Source organism: Leuresthes tenuis, unplaced genomic scaffold (assembly GCF_036924035.1).
Source record: "Leuresthes tenuis unplaced genomic scaffold, fLeuTen1.0.hap1 SCAF_1, whole genome shotgun sequence".
NCBI classification, from domain to species: domain Eukaryota; kingdom Metazoa; phylum Chordata; class Actinopteri; order Atheriniformes; family Atherinopsidae; genus Leuresthes; species Leuresthes tenuis.
In genome coordinates, this window is record NW_027325355.1 from 3,604,813 (window position 1) to 3,623,175 (window position 18,363).

The 18,363-nt window shown below is 43.6% G+C and overlaps 2 non-coding genes and 15 pseudogenes across 2 annotated transcripts; 1 reads left to right on the forward strand and 16 right to left on the reverse strand.

Moving 5' to 3' along the window:
- Nucleotides 1-175: 175 nt before the first annotated feature.
- On the reverse strand, nt 176-294 carry LOC140277178 (5S ribosomal RNA; annotated as a pseudogene).
- Nucleotides 295-563: 269 nt separating this feature from the next.
- On the reverse strand, nt 564-682 carry LOC140297153 (5S ribosomal RNA; annotated as a pseudogene).
- A 272-nt stretch (nt 683-954) lies between these two features.
- On the reverse strand, nt 955-1,073 carry LOC140267350 (5S ribosomal RNA; annotated as a pseudogene).
- Nucleotides 1,074-1,339: 266 nt separating this feature from the next.
- Nucleotides 1,340-1,458, reverse strand: LOC140288354 (5S ribosomal RNA; annotated as a pseudogene).
- A 269-nt stretch (nt 1,459-1,727) lies between these two features.
- Nucleotides 1,728-1,846, reverse strand: LOC140269293 (5S ribosomal RNA; annotated as a pseudogene).
- Nucleotides 1,847-2,115: 269 nt separating this feature from the next.
- On the reverse strand, nt 2,116-2,234 carry LOC140300324 (5S ribosomal RNA; annotated as a pseudogene).
- A 657-nt stretch (nt 2,235-2,891) lies between these two features.
- LOC140294257 (5S ribosomal RNA) lies at nt 2,892-3,010 on the reverse strand (annotated as a pseudogene).
- Nucleotides 3,011-3,279: 269 nt separating this feature from the next.
- LOC140296423 (5S ribosomal RNA) lies at nt 3,280-3,398 on the reverse strand (annotated as a pseudogene).
- A 269-nt stretch (nt 3,399-3,667) lies between these two features.
- Nucleotides 3,668-3,786, reverse strand: LOC140277184 (5S ribosomal RNA; annotated as a pseudogene).
- A 269-nt stretch (nt 3,787-4,055) lies between these two features.
- On the reverse strand, nt 4,056-4,174 carry LOC140296678 (5S ribosomal RNA; annotated as a pseudogene).
- A 272-nt stretch (nt 4,175-4,446) lies between these two features.
- Nucleotides 4,447-4,565, reverse strand: LOC140267356 (5S ribosomal RNA; annotated as a pseudogene).
- A 266-nt stretch (nt 4,566-4,831) lies between these two features.
- Nucleotides 4,832-4,950, reverse strand: LOC140296872 (5S ribosomal RNA; annotated as a pseudogene).
- A 269-nt stretch (nt 4,951-5,219) lies between these two features.
- On the reverse strand, nt 5,220-5,338 carry LOC140306710 (5S ribosomal RNA). Its single transcript, XR_011915781.1, has one exon. It is a non-coding gene; the product is annotated as a 5S ribosomal RNA (ribosomal RNA).
- A 269-nt stretch (nt 5,339-5,607) lies between these two features.
- LOC140300809 (5S ribosomal RNA) lies at nt 5,608-5,726 on the reverse strand (annotated as a pseudogene).
- Nucleotides 5,727-5,990: 264 nt separating this feature from the next.
- Nucleotides 5,991-6,109, reverse strand: LOC140281305 (5S ribosomal RNA; annotated as a pseudogene).
- Nucleotides 6,110-6,463: 354 nt separating this feature from the next.
- LOC140299910 (5S ribosomal RNA) lies at nt 6,464-6,582 on the forward strand (annotated as a pseudogene).
- A 3,823-nt stretch (nt 6,583-10,405) lies between these two features.
- trnaq-cug (transfer RNA glutamine (anticodon CUG)) lies at nt 10,406-10,477 on the reverse strand. The gene has a single exon. It is a non-coding gene; the product is annotated as a tRNA-Gln (tRNA).
- Nucleotides 10,478-18,363: the final 7,886 nt, after the last annotated feature.

Sequence of the window (18,363 nt, forward strand, 5' to 3'; positions counted from 1 at the left end):
TGGGCACTTCTTCTTCCCTGACGTGATTATTCTCTCGAGCTGAAACTGAGACTCTCAGATCACTTTGTGTCTGCCAACAAAGCAGCAGAAGCTGAAGATGACCAACTTCCTCATGTGTCACAGGGTGATCAGACGTTGCAACAAAAGACATGCAGGTGGTAGAGAGAAGAGAAAAAGCTTACAGCACCTCGTATTCCCAAGAGGACTCCCATCCAAGTACTAACCAGGCCCAACCGTGCTTGGCTTCCGAGATCAGACGAGGTCGGGCTTATTCAGTGTGGTGTGGCCGTAAGCAACAATAACTGTGACAAATGTGCATTATATAAGTACTGGAATCATACGGTTCCTCTATGCAACCAGATAATTTCCGAGAAAGGCTGATGTGTAGTTGGCACATCTTCTTCCCTGACGTGATTATTCTCTGCAGCTGAAACTGAGACTCTCAAATCACTTTGTGTCTGCCAACAAAGCAGAAGCAGCTGAAGATGACCAACTTCCTCATGTGTCACAGGGTGATCAGACGTTGCAACAAAAGACATGCAGGTGGTAGAGAGAAGAGAAAAAGCTTAGAGCACCTGTTATTCCCAGACAGTTTACCATCCAAGTACTAACATGGCCCAAACCCGCTTGGCTTCCGAGATCAGACGAGGTCGGGCATATTCAGGGTGGTGTGGCCGTAAGTAACAATGTCTGTGACAAATGTGCATTATATAGGTACTGGAATCATACGGTTCCTCTATGCAACCAGATAATTGCCAAGAAAGGCTAACTTGTAGTGGGCACATCTTCATCCCTGATGTGATTATTCTCTACAGCTGAAACTGAGACTCTCAGATCACTTCGTGTCTGCCAAAAAAGCAGCAGCAGCTGCTGAAGATGACCAATTTCTTCATGTGTCACAGGGTGATCAGACGTTGCAACAAAAGACATGCAGGTGGTAGAGAGAAGAGAAGAAGCTTACAGCACCTGGTATTCCCAAGCGGTCTCTCATCAAAGTACTAACCAGGCCCAACCCTCCTTGGCTTCTGAGATCAGACGAGGTCAGACATATTCAGGGTGGTTTGGCCGTAAGCAACAATGTCTGTGACAAATATAAACTGTATAGGTACTGGAATCATACGGTTCCTCTATGCAACCAGATAATTGCCGAGAAAGGCTGATAAGTAGTGGAAACATCTTCCCTGACATGATTATTCTCTCCAGCTGAAACTGAGACTCTCATATCACTTCGTGTCTGCCAACAAAGCAGCAGCAGCTGAAGATGACCAACTTCCTCATGTGTCACAGGGTGATCAGACGTTGCAACAAAAGACATGCAGGTGGTAGAGAGAAGAGAAAAAGCTTACAGCATTTGGTATTCCCAAGTGGTCTCCCATCCAAGTACTAACCAGGCCCAACCGTGCTTTGCTTCCGAGATCGGACAAGGTCGGATATGTTCAGGGTGGTGTGGCCGTAAGCAACAAAGTCTGTGACAAATGTGCATTATATAGGTACTGGAATCATACGGTTCCTCTATATAACCAGATAATTGCCGAGAAAGGCTGATGTGTAGCGGGCATATCATCTTCTCTGATGTGATCATTCTCTTCAGCTGAAACTGAGACTCTCAGATCACTTCGTGTCTGCCAACAAAGCAGCAGCAGCTGAAGATGACCAACTTCCTCATGTGTCACAGGGTGGTCAGACGTTGCAACAAAAGACATGCAGGTGGTAGAGAGAAGAGAAAAAGCTTAAGGCACCTGGTATTCCCAAGCGGTCTACCATTCAGGTACTAACCAGGCCCAACCCTGCTTGGCTTTCGAGATCAGACGAGGTCGGGCTTATTCAGGGTGGTGTGGCCGTAAGCAACAATATCGGTGACAAATGTGCATTATGTAGGTACTGTAATCATACGGTTCCTCTATGTAACCAGATAATTAACGAGAAAGGCTGATGTGTAGTGGGCACATATTCTTCCGTGATGTGATTATTCTCTTCAGCTGAAACTGAGACTCTCAGATCACTTTGTGTCTGCCAACAAAGCAGCAGCAGCTGAAGATGACCAACTTCCTCATGTGTCACAGGGTGATCAGACGTTGCAACAAAAGACATGCAGGTGGTAGAGAGAAGAGAAAAAGCTTACAGCACCTGGTATTTCCAAGCGGTCTCCCACCCAAGTACTAACCAGGCCCAACCCTGCTTGGCTTCCGAGATCAGACGAGGTCAGGCATATTGAGGGTGGTGTGGCCGTAAGCAACAATGTCTGTGACAAATGTGCATTATATAGGTACTGGAATCATACAGTTCCTCTATGTAACCAGATAATTGCCGAGAAAGGCTGATGTGTAGTGGGCACATCTTCTTCCTTGACGTTAATATTCTCTTCAGTTGAAACTGAGACTCTCAGATCACTTTGTGTCTGCCAACAAAGCAGCAGAAGCTGAAGATGACAAACTTCCTCATGTGTCACAGGGTGATCAGATGTTGCAACAAAAGACATGCAGGTGGTAGAGAGAAGAGAAACAGCTTACAGCACCTGGTATTCCCAAGCAGTCTCCCATTGAAGTACAAACCAGACCCAACCCTGCTTGGCTTCCGAGATAAGACAAGGTGGGGCTTATTCAGTGTGGTGTGGCCGTAAGCAACAATAACTGTGACAAATGTGCATTATATAAGTACAGGAATCATACGGTTCCTCTATGTAACCAGATAATTGCTGAGAAAGGCTGATGTGTAGTGGGCACATCTTCTTCCCTGACGTGATTATTCTCTTCAGCTGAAACTGAGACTCTCAGATCACTTCGTGTCTGCCAACAAAGCAGCAGCAGCTGAAGATGACCATTTTCCTCATGTGTCACAGGGTGATCAGACGTTGCAACAAAAGACATGCAGGTGGTAGAGAGAAGAGAAAAAGCTTACAGCACCTGGTATTCCCAAGAGGTCTTCCATCCAAGTACTAAGGAGGCTCAACCCTGCATGTTTTCCGAGATCAGACGAGGTCGGGCATGTTCAGGGTGGTGTGGCCGTAAGCAACAATGTGTCTGACAAATGTGCATTATATAAGTACAGGAATCATACGGTTCCTCTATGTAACCAGTTAATTGCAGAGAAAGGCTGACGTGTTATGGGCACATCTTCTTCCCTGATGTGATTATTCTCTGCAGCTGAAACTGATACTCTCAGATCACTTCGTGTCTGCCAACAAAGCAGCAGCAGCTGAAGATGACCAACTTCCTCATGTGTCACAGGGTGATCAGACGTTGCAACAAAAGACATGAAGGTGGTAGAGAGAAGAGAAAAAGCTTAAAGCACCTGGTATTCCCAGGCAGTCTCCCATCCAAGTACTAACCACGACCAAACCTGCTTGGCTTCCGAGATCAGACGAGGTCGGGCTTATTCAGTGTGGTGTGGCTGTAAGCAACAATAACTGTGACAAATGTGCATTAAATAAGTACTGGAATCATACGGTTCCTCTATGCAACCAGATAATTTCCGAGAAAGGCTGATGTGTAGTTGGCACATCTTCTTCCCTGACGTGATTATTCTCTCGAGCTGAAACTGAGACTCTCAGATCACTTTGTGTCTGCAAACAAAGCAGCAGAAGCTGAAGATGACCAACTTCCTCATGTGTCACAGGGTGATCAGACGTTGCAACAAAAGACATGCAGGTGGTAGAGAGAAGAGAAAAAGCTTACAGCACCTCGTATTCCCAAGAGGACTCCCATCCAAGTACTAACCAGGCCCAACCGTGCTTGGCTTCCGAGATCAGACGAGGTCGGGCTTATTCAGTGTGGTGTGGCCGTAAGCAACAATAACTGTGACAAATATGCATTATATAAGTACTGGAATCATACGGTTCCTCTATGCAACCAGATAATTTCCGAGAAAGGCTGATGTGTAGTTGGCACATCTTCTTCCCTGACGTGATTATTCTCTGCAGCTGAAACTGAGACTCTCAGATCACTTTGTGTCTGCCAACAAAGCAGAAGCAGCTGAAGATGACCAACTTCCTCATGTGTCACAGGGTGATCAGACGTTGCAACAAAAGACATGCAGGTGGTAGAGAGAAGAGAAAAAGCTTAGAGCACCTGTTATTCCCAGACAGTCTACCATCCAAGTACTAACATGGCCCAAACCCGCTTGGCTTCCGAGATCAGACGAGGTCGGGCATATTCAGGGTGGTGTGGCCGTAAGTAACAATGTCTGTGACAAATGTGCATTATATAGGTACTGGAATCATACGGTTCCTCTATGCAACCAGATAATTGCCAAGAAAGGCTAACTTGTAGTGGGCACATCTTCATCCCTGATGTGATTATTCTCTACAGCTGAAACTGAGACTCTCAGATCACTTCGTGTCTGCCAAAAAAGCAGCAGCAGCTGCTGAAGATGACCAATTTCTTCATGTGTCACAGGGTGATCAGACGTTGCAACAAAAGACATGCAGGTGGTAGAGAGAAGAGAAGAAGCTTACAGCACCTGGTATTCCCAAGCGGTCTCTCATCAAAGTACTAACCAGGCCCAACCCTCCTTGGCTTCTGAGATCAGACGAGGTCAGACATATTCAGGGTGGTTTGGCCGTAAGCAACAATGTCTGTGACAAATATAAACTGTATAGGTACTGGAATCATACGGTTCCTCTATGCAACCAGATAATTGCCGAGAAAGGCTGATAAGTAGTGGACACATCTTCCCTGACATGATTATTCTCTCCAGCTGAAACTGAGACTCTCATATCACTTCGTGTCTGCCAACAAAGCAGCAGCAGCTGAAGATGACCAACTTCCTCATGTGTCAAAGGGTGATCAGACGTTGCAACAAAAGACATGCAGGTGGTAGAGAGAAGAGAAAAAGCTTACAGCACCTGGCATTGCCAAGGGGTCTCTCATTCAAGTACTAAACAGGACCAACCCTGCTTGGGTTCCGAGATCATTCGAGGTCGGGCATATTCAGGGTGGTGTGGCCGTAAGCAACAATAACTGTGACAAATGTGCATTATATAGGTACTGGAATCATACGGTTCCTCTATGCAACCAGATAATTGCCAAGAAAGGCTAACTTGTAGTGGGCACATCTTCTTCCCTGATGTGATTATTCTCTTCAGCTGAAACTGAGACTCTCAGATCACTTCGTGTCTGCCAACAAAGCAGCAGCAGCTGAAGATGACCATTTTCCTCATGTGTCACAGGGTGATCAGACGTTGCAACAAAAGACATGCAGGTGGTAGAGAGAAGAGAAAAAGCTTACAGCACCTGGTATTCCCAAGCGGTCTCCCATCCAAGTACTAACCAGGCCCAACCCTGCTTGGCTTCCGAGATCAGACGAGGTCGGGCATATTCAGGGTAGTGTGGCTGTAAGCAACAATGTCTGTCACAAATGTGCATTATATAGGCAATGGAATCATATGGTTCCTCTATGTAACCAGATAATTGCCGAGAAAGGCTGATGTGTAGTGGGCACATCTTGTTCCCTGACGTGATAATTTTCTCCAGCTGAAAATGAGACTCTCAGACCACTTCGTGTCTGTCAATAAAGCAGCAGCAGCTGAAGATGACCAACTTCCTCATGTGTCACAGGGTGATCAGACGTTGCAACAAAAGACATGCAGGTGGTAGAGAGAAGAGAAAAAACTTACAGCACCTGGTATTCCCAAGTGGTCTTCCATCCAAGTACTAACCAGGCCCAACCCTGCTTGGCTTCCAAGATCAGACGAGGTCGGGTATATTCAGGCTGGTTTGGCCGTAAGCAACAATGTCTGTGACAAATATAAACTGTATAGGTACTGGAATCATACGGTTCCTCTATGCAACCAGATAATTGCCAAGAAAGGCTGATAAGTAGTGGAAACATCTTGCCTGACGTGATTATTCTCTCCAGCTGAAACTGAGACTTATATCACTTCGTGTCTGCTAACAAAGCAGCAGCAGCTGAAGATGACCAACTTCCTCATGTGTCAGAGGGTGATCGGACGTTGCAACAAAAGACATGCAGGTGGTCGAGAGAAGAGAAAAAGCTTCCAGCACATGGTATTCCCAAGCAGTCTCCCATCCAAGTACTAACCAGGCCCAACCCTGCTTGGCTTCCGAGATCAGACGAGGTCGGACATGTTCAGGGTGGTGTGGCTGTAAGCAAAAGTCACCATGAGAAATATATATTATATAGCTGCTGGAACCATATGTTTCTTCTAGTTTTTCACATAATTGGCTTGAGAGGCTGATGTTGATCCTGCACATGTTCTTCTCTTGTGTTGGTTCTCTGCAGCTGAAAGTGAGACTCTCAGATAACTTTGTGTCCGTCGACCTCTTCTGTTCCCTGTGTGTAGTTTTGTGTTCAGCATCACACAGAGAGACCGAGGCTGCTTAGTTAGATGAAATCATCACAAATTGCTCATTTTTAAACAGTTACATTATATTTTAGAAGTCAGAACACAGTAATAGATGTTGTTTCAGCATCTATAAAAAGCTGATTTGTGACTGATTATCTCGCTTACGGCCATACCACCCTGAACACGCCCGATCTCGTCCGATCTCGGAAGCTAAGCAAGGTTGGGCCTGGTTAGTATTTGCATGGGAGACCGCCTTGGAATACGAGGTGCTGTAAATTTCTTACACCTGCAGGAGGCGCTGCTGCCAACTCAACACGGACAGCTTCATGACATACTTCACATCAGGAAGGAAATCGGTCAAATAAATTCACTTTTCAATCTTTGTCAAACACTGGAAATGAGCGCACACATAAACCTCATTTAGGTCACTCATTCATATCATCTTCCAGCACTGCTCAGCTCACAGTGACTTCATCTGTCTGAATTCTTCTGGATACCAAACACACACAAATATTATTGTCTCACGTTAGTCTGCAGACTGTTAACAGATCTTCCTGCAGTCTGCAGATTCATCCCATTTCCTTCCTTCCTAAGAATCCCTGCTGATATCCAAGGTGCTGATCCCAGATCTGCTCAGATGTCCCAGGTTCTCCTCTTCTTTTATCCTCACACACTGAACTGTCTCCTCATCTATGTGTTAACAACCAGAACCCACTGATGTGGGCTCAGAAATAAAGTTTCCAATGTTTTCCAAACACAAATGAATACATTTCAGAAATGTACTGAGGCCAGATAGAAAAAGTGCACGTGCAGCCACTTTAAACTGTCAAATAGGCAATTTAACGGCAGTTATATTTATGTTTCGCCACTAGATGCAGCTATGATTTTATGGCCATAGAGGAAGTCCGTATAACACGTTTGTTTTAAGTGTTTTGATGTATATATTTAATATTTAGCAATGTTTAAAGGATATAGTTAATAACATTTGGTGTTAGGTAAAAGTTAAAAGTTAAAACTTGATAAGTTTAGTTTAAGGTGACCGTGATGTCACTTCCGGTTTTAAAAAGCAGTCAGGTAAACTGGTATCATTGATATGGATCCAATTAAGAAAGCAATCAACGAAGACCATAAGCGGTTTTAAGTTTACCGGTTTGTCCACTTGCAGGCCGAAGTGGTATATAAGTTTATGTTTGTAAATAATATATTTTCTTTTAGTTGAGGCATGTGTAATGTAATATTTGTACATCATTTGTGTTTTATCAGTTCTACGGTGTACTTGTGGTGAAAGCCGACGATGAAGACCACAGTAAAAATCAGTGAAAAGAACACAAGTCTCGTATCTGTGAACAAGCCAGCATATGTTTTTTTCCAAAGACCACGTCCAGCATTTGATTGAAATTGACCTCTCTGCCCCCTGTATTTCCACACTGCTGGTGTATCAGTGAGAACACTGAAACGCAGAATGCGACAGTGGGGCCTCTCAAAACGGGAAGGCTACAGTAAAATGACAGATGATGAACTTGACAGCTTGGTCTCTGCCATCAAGCAAGACTCCCAGAATTTGGGTTGGTGCTTTTTACAGAAAGTTTTTATTTGCATTATATCATGCACTTGTCCATAGCATTATAAAAAGATTTGTGTCATTATAGTAACATTTGAAATGACAGGGCTTTCCACAGGTACCGGCTGCCGGCCATATAGCCTCCACAACTACGTCTAGCTGAGGGCCGGCTACTTTAATGACTGCTATTTTTATAGCCTAAGGGCTATCAATATTATTTTTTAAATTTTCTAGTCTGTGCCTTAGTGGAGAGTCCTGGACATTATCATAACAACGGTCATCATAGCATGTATACCTGAGAAAAAGTGAAATGCCTAAATTGTTTGTTCACATGATTATCAATCAATATATCTTAAATAAAAGTGGTTTTCACTTCTTTTCCTACAGGTCACAGAATGGTAAAAGGTCGTCTTAGGGCTTTAGGCCACAGAGTTCAGTGGACAGAGTGTGGGATTCGATGCACCGGGTTGATAGTCTAGGAATACTACAGAGAATGACAAGCCTCGGATGTGTTGTGAGAAGGACGTACAATGTCGCAGCTCCTCTGTCACTCGTACATATAGATACCAACCACAAGTTGATCAGGTAAGCTGACAGCAAAGGACATCACATGGACATTATATATTTATATATTGATTTAAAAAATGGTCTATGGCATACATTCTGCAGATTTCTGGAATCTGGTGTAATGGACCACGATGTAGCTGCATTAAACAATTGATACATTTTTATTTCACAGATATGGTGTGGTAATGTTTGGAATAGATGTTTCTTTAAGAAAGGTCAGTGTCCCCATGGAGATTATAGTGTGGGATATAATATTCAACTTAATTTTGTTAAAGCTATACTTTTCTTTCTGGCATTTTTACACTTTTCTTTTGTAATCTTAAAATGCTCCTAATAAGCTTATGGCACACTAAAATGTAAAAGCAAGCCACCAGGTCTTAAAACTACACGCAAACTACAACGCAGGCCATGCTAACATTAGCCTGGTAGATCACAAGTTGTTTATATTCGGACACGGCAAGCACAAGAATAGCCTTGATGGACGTGGTAACTGGACCGCTGATAACTTGACAACATTCTCCGCTCCGACATCCGGGGGAGATGGAACACACCATCACTTTCTCACCTCACACGTCAGGGAGGAGGGGAGCGTCACAGGTCAGGCAGGAGGGGAGAGGGTGAGACTTTGGAGGGAGGGGGAGTTGTTCATGTTTAAATTTTTACTAAGTGCTGTGCTACATGCCAGAAAGGTAAGTATAGCTTTAAGTCTAACATCACACATGGAACAATAGTTCATTCATTTATTATTCTTATATTATTGTAGTTAATGTTTAATGTGTTTCTGTAGGGTTTATGTTTTCCAAATGCTCACAAAGATCATGTACCGACACGCTGCCAATAACAACAAGGCATCAACAGCCCAAGATTTCTTCCTTCAGGCTGTAGAGACGCATGGTTTTCCATCCAGGTAACATGCTATGTTTTGTTTTGAGATTGATGTTTTTATGTTTACATTGTTATATTTTTACAAGATTTTAAAAGAAATATAAAGTTGCCTTTACAAAATTGTTGACCCACTGACATAATCACAATATTATATGTATGTCTTTACAGTGATCTGCTGTTCAAGGATGTTTCAGTCTTTTAATATAAGCATCTTTATGTATTGATAAATTCCTTTACAACTAGTGTCTCCTCCAGGATTAGCAGATGATGAAACCTGCTGTGGATTTACAACAAAAATATAGAACAAATTTCTACAACACATTCCTGTACAACTTGGACCTGTGCATTGGATCTCTTTTTATCATAGTAGTATTGGAGACTAGTGTGTACATATATATAACTATTTATCATGTCTATCTATTCTTTGCTGCTCAGGTCCCTGATCGTAGTCAGGCCATCCTCCCATGATTAGATGCAGAGGACAGCTGATTTTCCTTTGCCTGCCTTTTGTGTTGAAGGACTAAGTCACACAGTTTTGTCAACCACATATTTTATTTTTTGGACTTTTTTGAAAGAGTATCCATACCAAGGAGTAAAATTGTACAATCCTCTTTTTCCTAAATCAGTACCAACTTGTGCGCACCGCATGGAGTTGACGCTCAGATCCCGGCAGGCAGAAATTGCTGCTCCTTGATTGGATGATTGGTTGGTCCATGGGTGGGCACCAGGTTAATTGTGCAGGCTTTTGAGTAGTTCTCCTTGTCGCTGATATTTACCATGGGATTGTTTTTCCTGTTTCCTTCTCCTTTGGCTTCTGTGTCCAAATTCCAAATGGAGAGCATGGAAAAATATATGCATTGCAAATTAATATGGAAGAAGAAACCAAATAGATTCAATTAGTGACACACAGAGGTGAGAAGGTAAATAGCACAGACCCTCTCAGCTGAATGTTTCACTTTTTCAACATTAACCAATTTAAGCCCTCTCTTTGGAATTGGTCAATCACACACTCTGGTGTGACTTGACAACTGACTAACCTCATCCACTCATCTTCTTTCCAGAACATAAACATGACAGCAAACACCTGAAGGCTCCACCGAGATTTGAACTCGGATCACTGGATTCAGAGTCCAGAGTGCTGACCTTTACACCATGGAACCCATTCCACAGACAAACTACGCTCTTAGTCATGCAAATGCTTAACAATTTAAAGGTTTAAAGCAAAGTGGTTTTTTTTTTTTTGGCCACCCTTCCTGAGTCTGGTTCTGCAAGAGGTTTCTTCCTGTTAAATGGGAGTCGTTCCTTTCCACAGTCGCCTCAGGCACGCTCAGGATATATATAATATGCCAAATTTGGTGGCATGTTTACACATCTGTTTCATTCTTGGTTCAATTACTAATCTGTTTGTCACAGTCAGATGATATAAATGATGCTTGTTTGAATTAAGGTAATATATATCTTTCCAGCATAATTGACAAGCACAGTCAGAGAAGTCAAACACACCAAAGAGAGGAGAGGCAGTGAACCAGTGGGTGAAAGACTTCCTCGCTGAGTATGCAGAGAGCTTCCCACAAGTCTCCATTGTCCTTGAGGCAAACATCGACAGGTGCATCTATGGTCAGAAAGGCTTCGAGGACAGCAGCTTTCAGGAGATGTGGGAGCTCTACAGTCAGCATGGAAGATTAAAGAAGAAGCCAGAGCAGTTCACTGACAGCGAGAGAGACAGAGCACAAAAGGCCTACAGCTCAGTGAGGAGGTGGTTGAACACACCGGTGACCCACATCACAAGTGTGACGATGAAGAGGTTCAGAAAGTATATTTATGAGAAGGAGAAAGTAAGTGTTCAGAAAGAGAAAGTTTAGAATTACACAGAAAATAACAAATACTCAAATAGGTGGTATTTCATCAACTAAGTATTGAGTGTTTAGTGTTGTAAGTATGCTTGTTTGTGTTTAGTAAGTGAAACGTGGTATATCATACATTCTGATTGTTACACTGCATTATTGTCCAGCAACTGCAGGAAAGCACCTCTAAGTATAGTCCTTCATTATAGCCCGGTGATGAAGCTGAGATGGTAGCTGCATGTGAGGCTGTGGAACGTAAGTAAGACACATCAGTCAATTTATATGAAGTAGTTTTATGTAAATAAGTCATAATATAAGATAAAAAAATTTATACATTTTTAGACTCTACCCAGTCCCAGGAGTCTAAGACTGAAGATTCTGGTCCCAGAGACAAGGTAAAGCTCCCAGACTACAGTGTTTCCCAAAGGCTTTTTGCTGCCTGAGTCCACCGCACCACCCAAGCTGCCAGAGTCCACCGCACCACCCAAGCTGCCACACAAGAAGCGCATATCCAGGATCCCGCCCAATCAGCCGGAATCTGCTGCACAGCCAACTGAAGCCCCGTCCGCATCCCAAGGCCAGGATTATCCACTGAAACCACCTCTAAGTGACTCACCTGTAAGTAACATTTACAGTGAATGCAAACATAAGTGTGAGACGCTTCTTTAAACTGTGCTCCATGTGTATCATTTCATGTTACAAATAATAAAAACAACTTTGCTTTGTACGTGTTGTGCGTGTTACAGGTGGAGTTAGAGGGCTGGGTACGTCTTTGGGAAAACCCAAATGGCATTCCAGCAGCTGACATCTCATGGCTAAAGGAGGACACAGAGAGAGGTCTCTTCACTGCCGTTCAAATCTACAAGGACATCCCTGGTGTGCTCAAGAGGCGAAGGGTGATGATGTCAGACCACATGTGGTTTTCCCCTCCAGAACCTCCAGGCTTCGTCGGAGGTGCTCTGCCTGTACCACACCTGTTTTTTCCGCAGCCGTGTCTTTGCGTGGCGCCCTGTAGGAGTCTGGAGATCTTCCCTGAAGTGTCCTCGTGGCGATGAGTGTGCTGGAAAGGGTCGTAATGTGTACCTGTACAAGTCTGGCTACCACCACTGGGTATAACTCAATTCAGCTGTGTTAGAGTAAAAACATCATGGCTGAATAATGATTACAATGTATCTAAACATGTAAAAGGAAAAGTTCCTTGAAAATCATCTTGATTTTATTATATATTGTTATATGTTATTATCATTATTGTTATTATATACACACGTGGACAAAATTGTTGGTACGCCTCAGTTAAAGAAGGAAAAACCCACAATTCTCACTGAAAGCACTTGAAACCTACAAAAGTAACAATAAAGTAAATGTTAGAGTTTTTAATTGTTATCTCATGATATACCCTGTTTTACAATTATATTCCTGTGCTTTAATTGCACTTATATGCTATACCATAAAAATCATATGTGTGATGTATGGATCTTATACTACATTAGTTCTAATCATGTGATGATGAAATGTGTGTGTGAGTATGAACAAAGGGAGATGCTTCAGGACAGAGCCTTCCGGAGGTCAACTGAGTTTACCTAAATGTTAGACAGAGTCACACGCTCTGAAATTTCTATGCAGCCTTTTGTTTTGTAAAACTCTTCCCCTTTTCTAATCTTTGAATAAAACCAGGCTGCTGCAAGGAGAGAGTCGGAGATTGTTGTAGGTTGCTTAGACACATACACCTGTGGCTGAAGCGGCGACGGCTCTCCCCTTTTGCAAAAGCTGAACTTTATATTGATCTCTTGTGTGGTTCTTTCTGTTTAAGGTGCGACTTCGTTAGTAAGAACGAAAAACCCCATCAGTAAAATTTATTGAAAATTAAATAATCAAAATCAGCCATTACTTTTGAATCGTTGATTAACATAATTATTAAAAAAAAAAAAAACTAATGAAATAGGGCTGGACAAAAATGATGGTACTAATGACTTAATATTTTGTTGCACAACCTGTTGCAATCACTGCAATTAAACGATTTCTGTATTTGTCAAAGAGCGTCCTGCAGCTATCAACAGGTATTTTGGCCCACTCCTCATGAGCAAACTGCTCCAGTTGTCTCAGGTTTGATGAGTGTCTTCTCCAAATGGCATGTTTCAGCTCCTTCCACAGATGTTCAATGGGATTCAGATCTGGGCTCATGGAAGGCCACTTTAGAATAGTCCAACGCTTTTCTCTCAGCCATTCTTGGGTGTTTTTGGCTGTGTGTTTTGGATCGTTGTCCTGTTGGAAGACCCATGACCTGCGACTGAGACCAAGCTTTCTGACACTAGGCAGCACATTTCTCTCCAGAATGCCTTGATAGTCGTCAGATTTCATTTTACCTTGCACACATTCAAGACACCCTGTAGCAGATGCAGCAAAGCAGCCCCAAAACATTGCTGAGCCTCCTCCATGTTTCACCGTAGGGACAGTGTTCTTTTCTTCGTATGCTTGGTTTTTGAGTCTATGAACATAGAGTTGATGTGCCTTACCAAAAAGCTCCAGTTTGGTCTCATCTGTCCAAAGGACATTCTCCCAGAAGCTTTGTGGCTTGTCAACATGCATTTTTGCAAATTCCAGTCTCGCTTTTTTATGATTTTTTTTCAGCAGTGGTGTCCTCCTTGGTCGTCTCCCATGAAGTCCACTTTGGCTCAAACAACGACGAATGGTGCGATCTGACACTGATGTACCTTGGCCTTGGAGTTCACCTTTAATTTCTTTGGAGGTTGTCCTGGGCTCTTTGGATACAATTCGAACGATCGGTCTCTTCAATCTGTCATAAATTTTCCTCTTGCGGCCACGTCCAGGGAGGTTGGCTACTGTCCCGTGGGTCTTGAACTTCTGAATAATATGAGCCACTGTTGTCACAGGAACTTCAAGCTGTTTAGAGATGGTCTTATAGCCTGCACCTTTAAGATGTTTGTCTATCATTTTTTTTCGGATGTCCTGGGACAATTCTCTCCTCCGCTTTCTGTTGTCCATGTTCAGTGTGGTACACTCCTTTTCACCAAACAGCAGAGTGACTACTTGTCTCCCTTTAAATAGGCAGACTGACTGATTATGAGTTTGGAAACACCTGTGATGTCAATTAAAGGACACACCTGAGTTAATCATGTCACTCTGGTCAAATAGTTTTCAATCTTTTATAGAGGTACCATCATTTTTGTCCAGCCCTATTTCATTAGTTTGTTTTTTTAAATAATTATGTTAATCAACAATTCAAAAGTAATGGCTGATTTTGATTATTCAATTTTCAATGAATTTTTATTTATTGTTACTTTTGTAGGTTTCAAGTGCTTTCAGTGAGAATTGTGGGTTTTTCCTTCTTTAACTGAGGGGTACCAACAATTTTGTTCGCTGATCTGTACTCCAGGTACGTCACATTTGTGACGTATCCAACTGGTACACGATGCTGACGGAGGTCCTGTGCTGTGGGCCTTGCACAAAGAGCCAGGGGTGGAGAAGGTGGCACAACAGGTCGGTGTCTTGCATGGGATCCCGTTATTATAACACAACTGATCGAGGCACATCAAGCTGTGTTCCCTGCCTGAGTTCACTCAGCATCGTGTGTGCACGTGTCAGTCTTTAAAGAAGTTATTCGAACCGACCTAAAGTTACCAATTTTTCCTCCACTAACAGGCGTGGTGTGGACAAGAATGTTGTGTGTCTTCTGAGGGACCGAACCGAAGGGAACACTATGGTCCAGATGTGGCGTCAGATACAGGAAAACCACACGGAGAAGCACCTTCAGTGCAAAGACCTGTACACCACACTCCTTATGAGCTTAGTGAAACCTGGAGGGATTGTTTCTGCAGTAGGTCACACATTTCAGGCTCCGCCTTCTCCAAGAGATCTCCCGTCTGCACAGCTCCTGCGCCACGCCTTCCTGCTGGCAGAGGCCGACAACGTGCAGGACTACAGGAGCCAGATCCTCTCCACTTTTGGCACTGTGCTAAAGATGGATTCCACCAAGAAAGTATGTAAATCAAAACGCAATCATAGATTGTGGCATACAGAACATATTTCCTATTATAAACATTGTCATGCACTGTTAAATTATAGAAGAACAAGCAACTAAGTTGGGATCCAAACTCCAAATGTTTTTAAGGTAGTGAAGAAGCTGTCTGGTGAGGGTCACGGCTCAGGTTCACCAGCATTGGAAATGAGTACTCCCAGATAGTGACTTTTGTGCTGACATGTGAGGAGTCCACAGAGAAGCTGGGACCTATGTGCCGTGGAGTAATGGAGAGGTTTCGGCTGGCCAACCAACCTGTCCCCAGCATCCTGAATGTGGACCGTGGGTGTTGCCGTGCACAGGGCCCAACAGCTGTGGAGACTTTGTTCCAGTCTTGGGTGGACAGTGGAATGGTTGTGCGTCTGGACATCTTTCACTGGATTCACCGTTTCGATGCAGCCGTCCGCACAGAGTCTCACTCCAAGTACGCAGTGTTCAAGTCTGCTCTTGCTGGGGCGGTGCTGGCGTACAACCGAGCAGACATGGAGCTCCTCATCAAGGCTGTCAGAGCCAAGGACCCGACAGCTCTGAAGGCTGTGACAGATGAGGACATCATCCGCCTTTTTATTTCCAGGGAGCAGCTGAAACATGACGTGCGACGGGTCACACAAGGGGCGCAGGAAACGTTTAGGCTCATCAACCTGGCCATTGAGGAACTGAAAGGTCCCGCGGGGCTGGATGAGAGTGGAGTCAGCCTCTTCAAGACACCTGGTATAAAGACCTGACACTAAAAGTTACAACATTAATACTAGTTGTGTGGCATAAAAAAGTCTACACAACAATCGGTTTGTGTGTCTGTACGTCATTTGTATTTGCAGCGGCCACTGATGAGATGTGGGCGTCGCAGCGGCGACACCTGGAGTGCATCCAGGATCCTCCAGACATCTACATGTATAGGGTGGCGCGTACAACGACCATCAACAAAGTGGATGTGCCCTACTACAAATGTCTGCGTGGCAACAACAGCCTGGAAGGATTCCACAAAACTTTGCCCAACATGCTCCCAGGTACACAGGTGTAGTGTGGATATTTATAAAATGTCACACGTGTCACTGTGAGTCATCTCATGTGTTTTATTGGGATGTTCAGGTCCCCACTGCGCAGCCCGGCCCTGTCAGGTCTATCTGATAAGTGGCATTGCACGGTGGAATTCTGACTGCCGCTCTGATGCAGTGTTTGGGGGAAAAGGACAGCACCACAGAATCTACTCTGCACCGCTTATCGACCGCCTCAACACCCGCTGTCTGCAGCTGTTCGGAGAGACTGTGGAGGAAAACTTCCAGGCTCCCGCTGATGTCCCCTCTAATGAGCTGCTCGGGTTGGAATACCTGTTTAGTCAGAGTACAGGAGAATCGGGCCCTTTTTCTCTCGCAGACATCGTGAACGATGGGCCGGATCCAGAGGAGGAGGTGCTTCAGCCTGGGCAGCATGATCCAGATGAGCCAGATGAGGCTTACGAGAGTGACGTGGAGACCTGTGACAATGCGCTGAGTGCTGAGCTGCCCCACATCCGGCTCTCCAGCAATGAAATGGCTAGTGCTCACCTTCCAGTCTTTGTGAGTAGCTGTTTGTTTGTTGATGTGGATGTACATTTTATTCCAGGAGTTAAAGCCGTTCAACTGCTACGTATGAGCCAGTGTTAGACGAGTTTTCAAATGTTGCCACTTTGCCAGGAGTTAAATTAGACATTAAAACAACAGTGAAAACAGTAGTAAAGTATTTAAAGCTTGTGTAGAAGAAGGAAACAATCACTGAGGAAAAAGCTTAACAAGTGAACGTGGCAGTGTGCAAAGTCAACATAACGTTAAAAATCTAAAATAACTGTAAGCCACAAGAGACAGAAGCAGAAGAAAAGCAAATAAGACTAGATAAATCACACCTGCAACAGGCATAACATTTGTGTGTTACTGTGCTTACATAACACAAGTGCTCAGCACAACAGGCTAATGTACACACTGGTGAAACTTTTGTGGCTGCATTGTCCTCATGGGTCACGCACCAGTCCGGAGAAGACAACCATCCTGGAAGCATACGAGCGGGTCCAGCACCGAATTTTAGTGGATGACCCTGTTCTCTGCAAAGCTGGCATTCCCCTACCTAAAATAAACGTCAAGACCGTGCGGGACTTCATCCAACACCAAGAGCGGCTTGTCAACATGAAGGCAACAAGACGACCATCCAACATCACAAAGATCACCTCCATCTCAGCCACAAAGATGGTCAGCTTTCACTGTGTCCAATAACTGTAGCTTCTAAAGGGGATTTCACAGCACTGCTGCATGTCTGACAGTTCATTTGGGTGGAGAAAACATACATCACAACCCTCTGAATCTGCTTTCAGTCCGACTTGAACAGTCTCTCACAGTTTCAGACACAAAATGTGTCTTTTAGTTTGAATCTCAGCTGAAATCTACAACAACTGCAGAGTGACTCATATCATTTCACCACCTGGTGTGATAAACTTACAAAAACACAAGAGCAACACCTGGGATCTTTTTGGGAGAAAAGGGGATTCTCTTCATGCTAAGAGAGCTGGTAATAAATTAGTTTATGGATCCTACAGAGTAAAACAATAATAAATGTGATTTCTGACCCTTGACATTTTTTCCTTTTATTAGAAAAATATTCCAGATTTTAATCCCATGGAGGGAGCCGATGAAGTAAAGATTGATGTGCATAAAAACATTAAAAACCTCTCTTGTAAGTTCTCGGTTCAAGTTTTATTTTGCTTCAGCTGCATGTTTTTCTTTATTGAATCTTTAAGCACTCATAGATCAATTTGATCCCAGCAGAAGTGTCGCAGGTTTACTTGGTTGCTGTAGTTTACTGAAGCAGGACTCTAAGCAGGGCCCTCCGCTAACATCCTCCTCTCCTTCAGAAACAGGGACAGGGTTGGGTTTTGGAGGTGACATCGCTCTGTACTTTAAAGAGCAGGCTTGAATAAATCAAACTTTATTTGGTGTATGATCTACTTTTCAGAGGATTTGTAAATGACTAAATAAATAACACCACTGGCTAAACCTTCCATTTAACCTGAACTAAGCAGAAGTTTGACTGGTTTTGATGCGGTCAGGATCACACTCATTGGACACATACATGATCTCATTTACTTACTTTACTTATTCATTTGCTGTTCTTAGTAACACAGGAGACAGGATGGTGAATG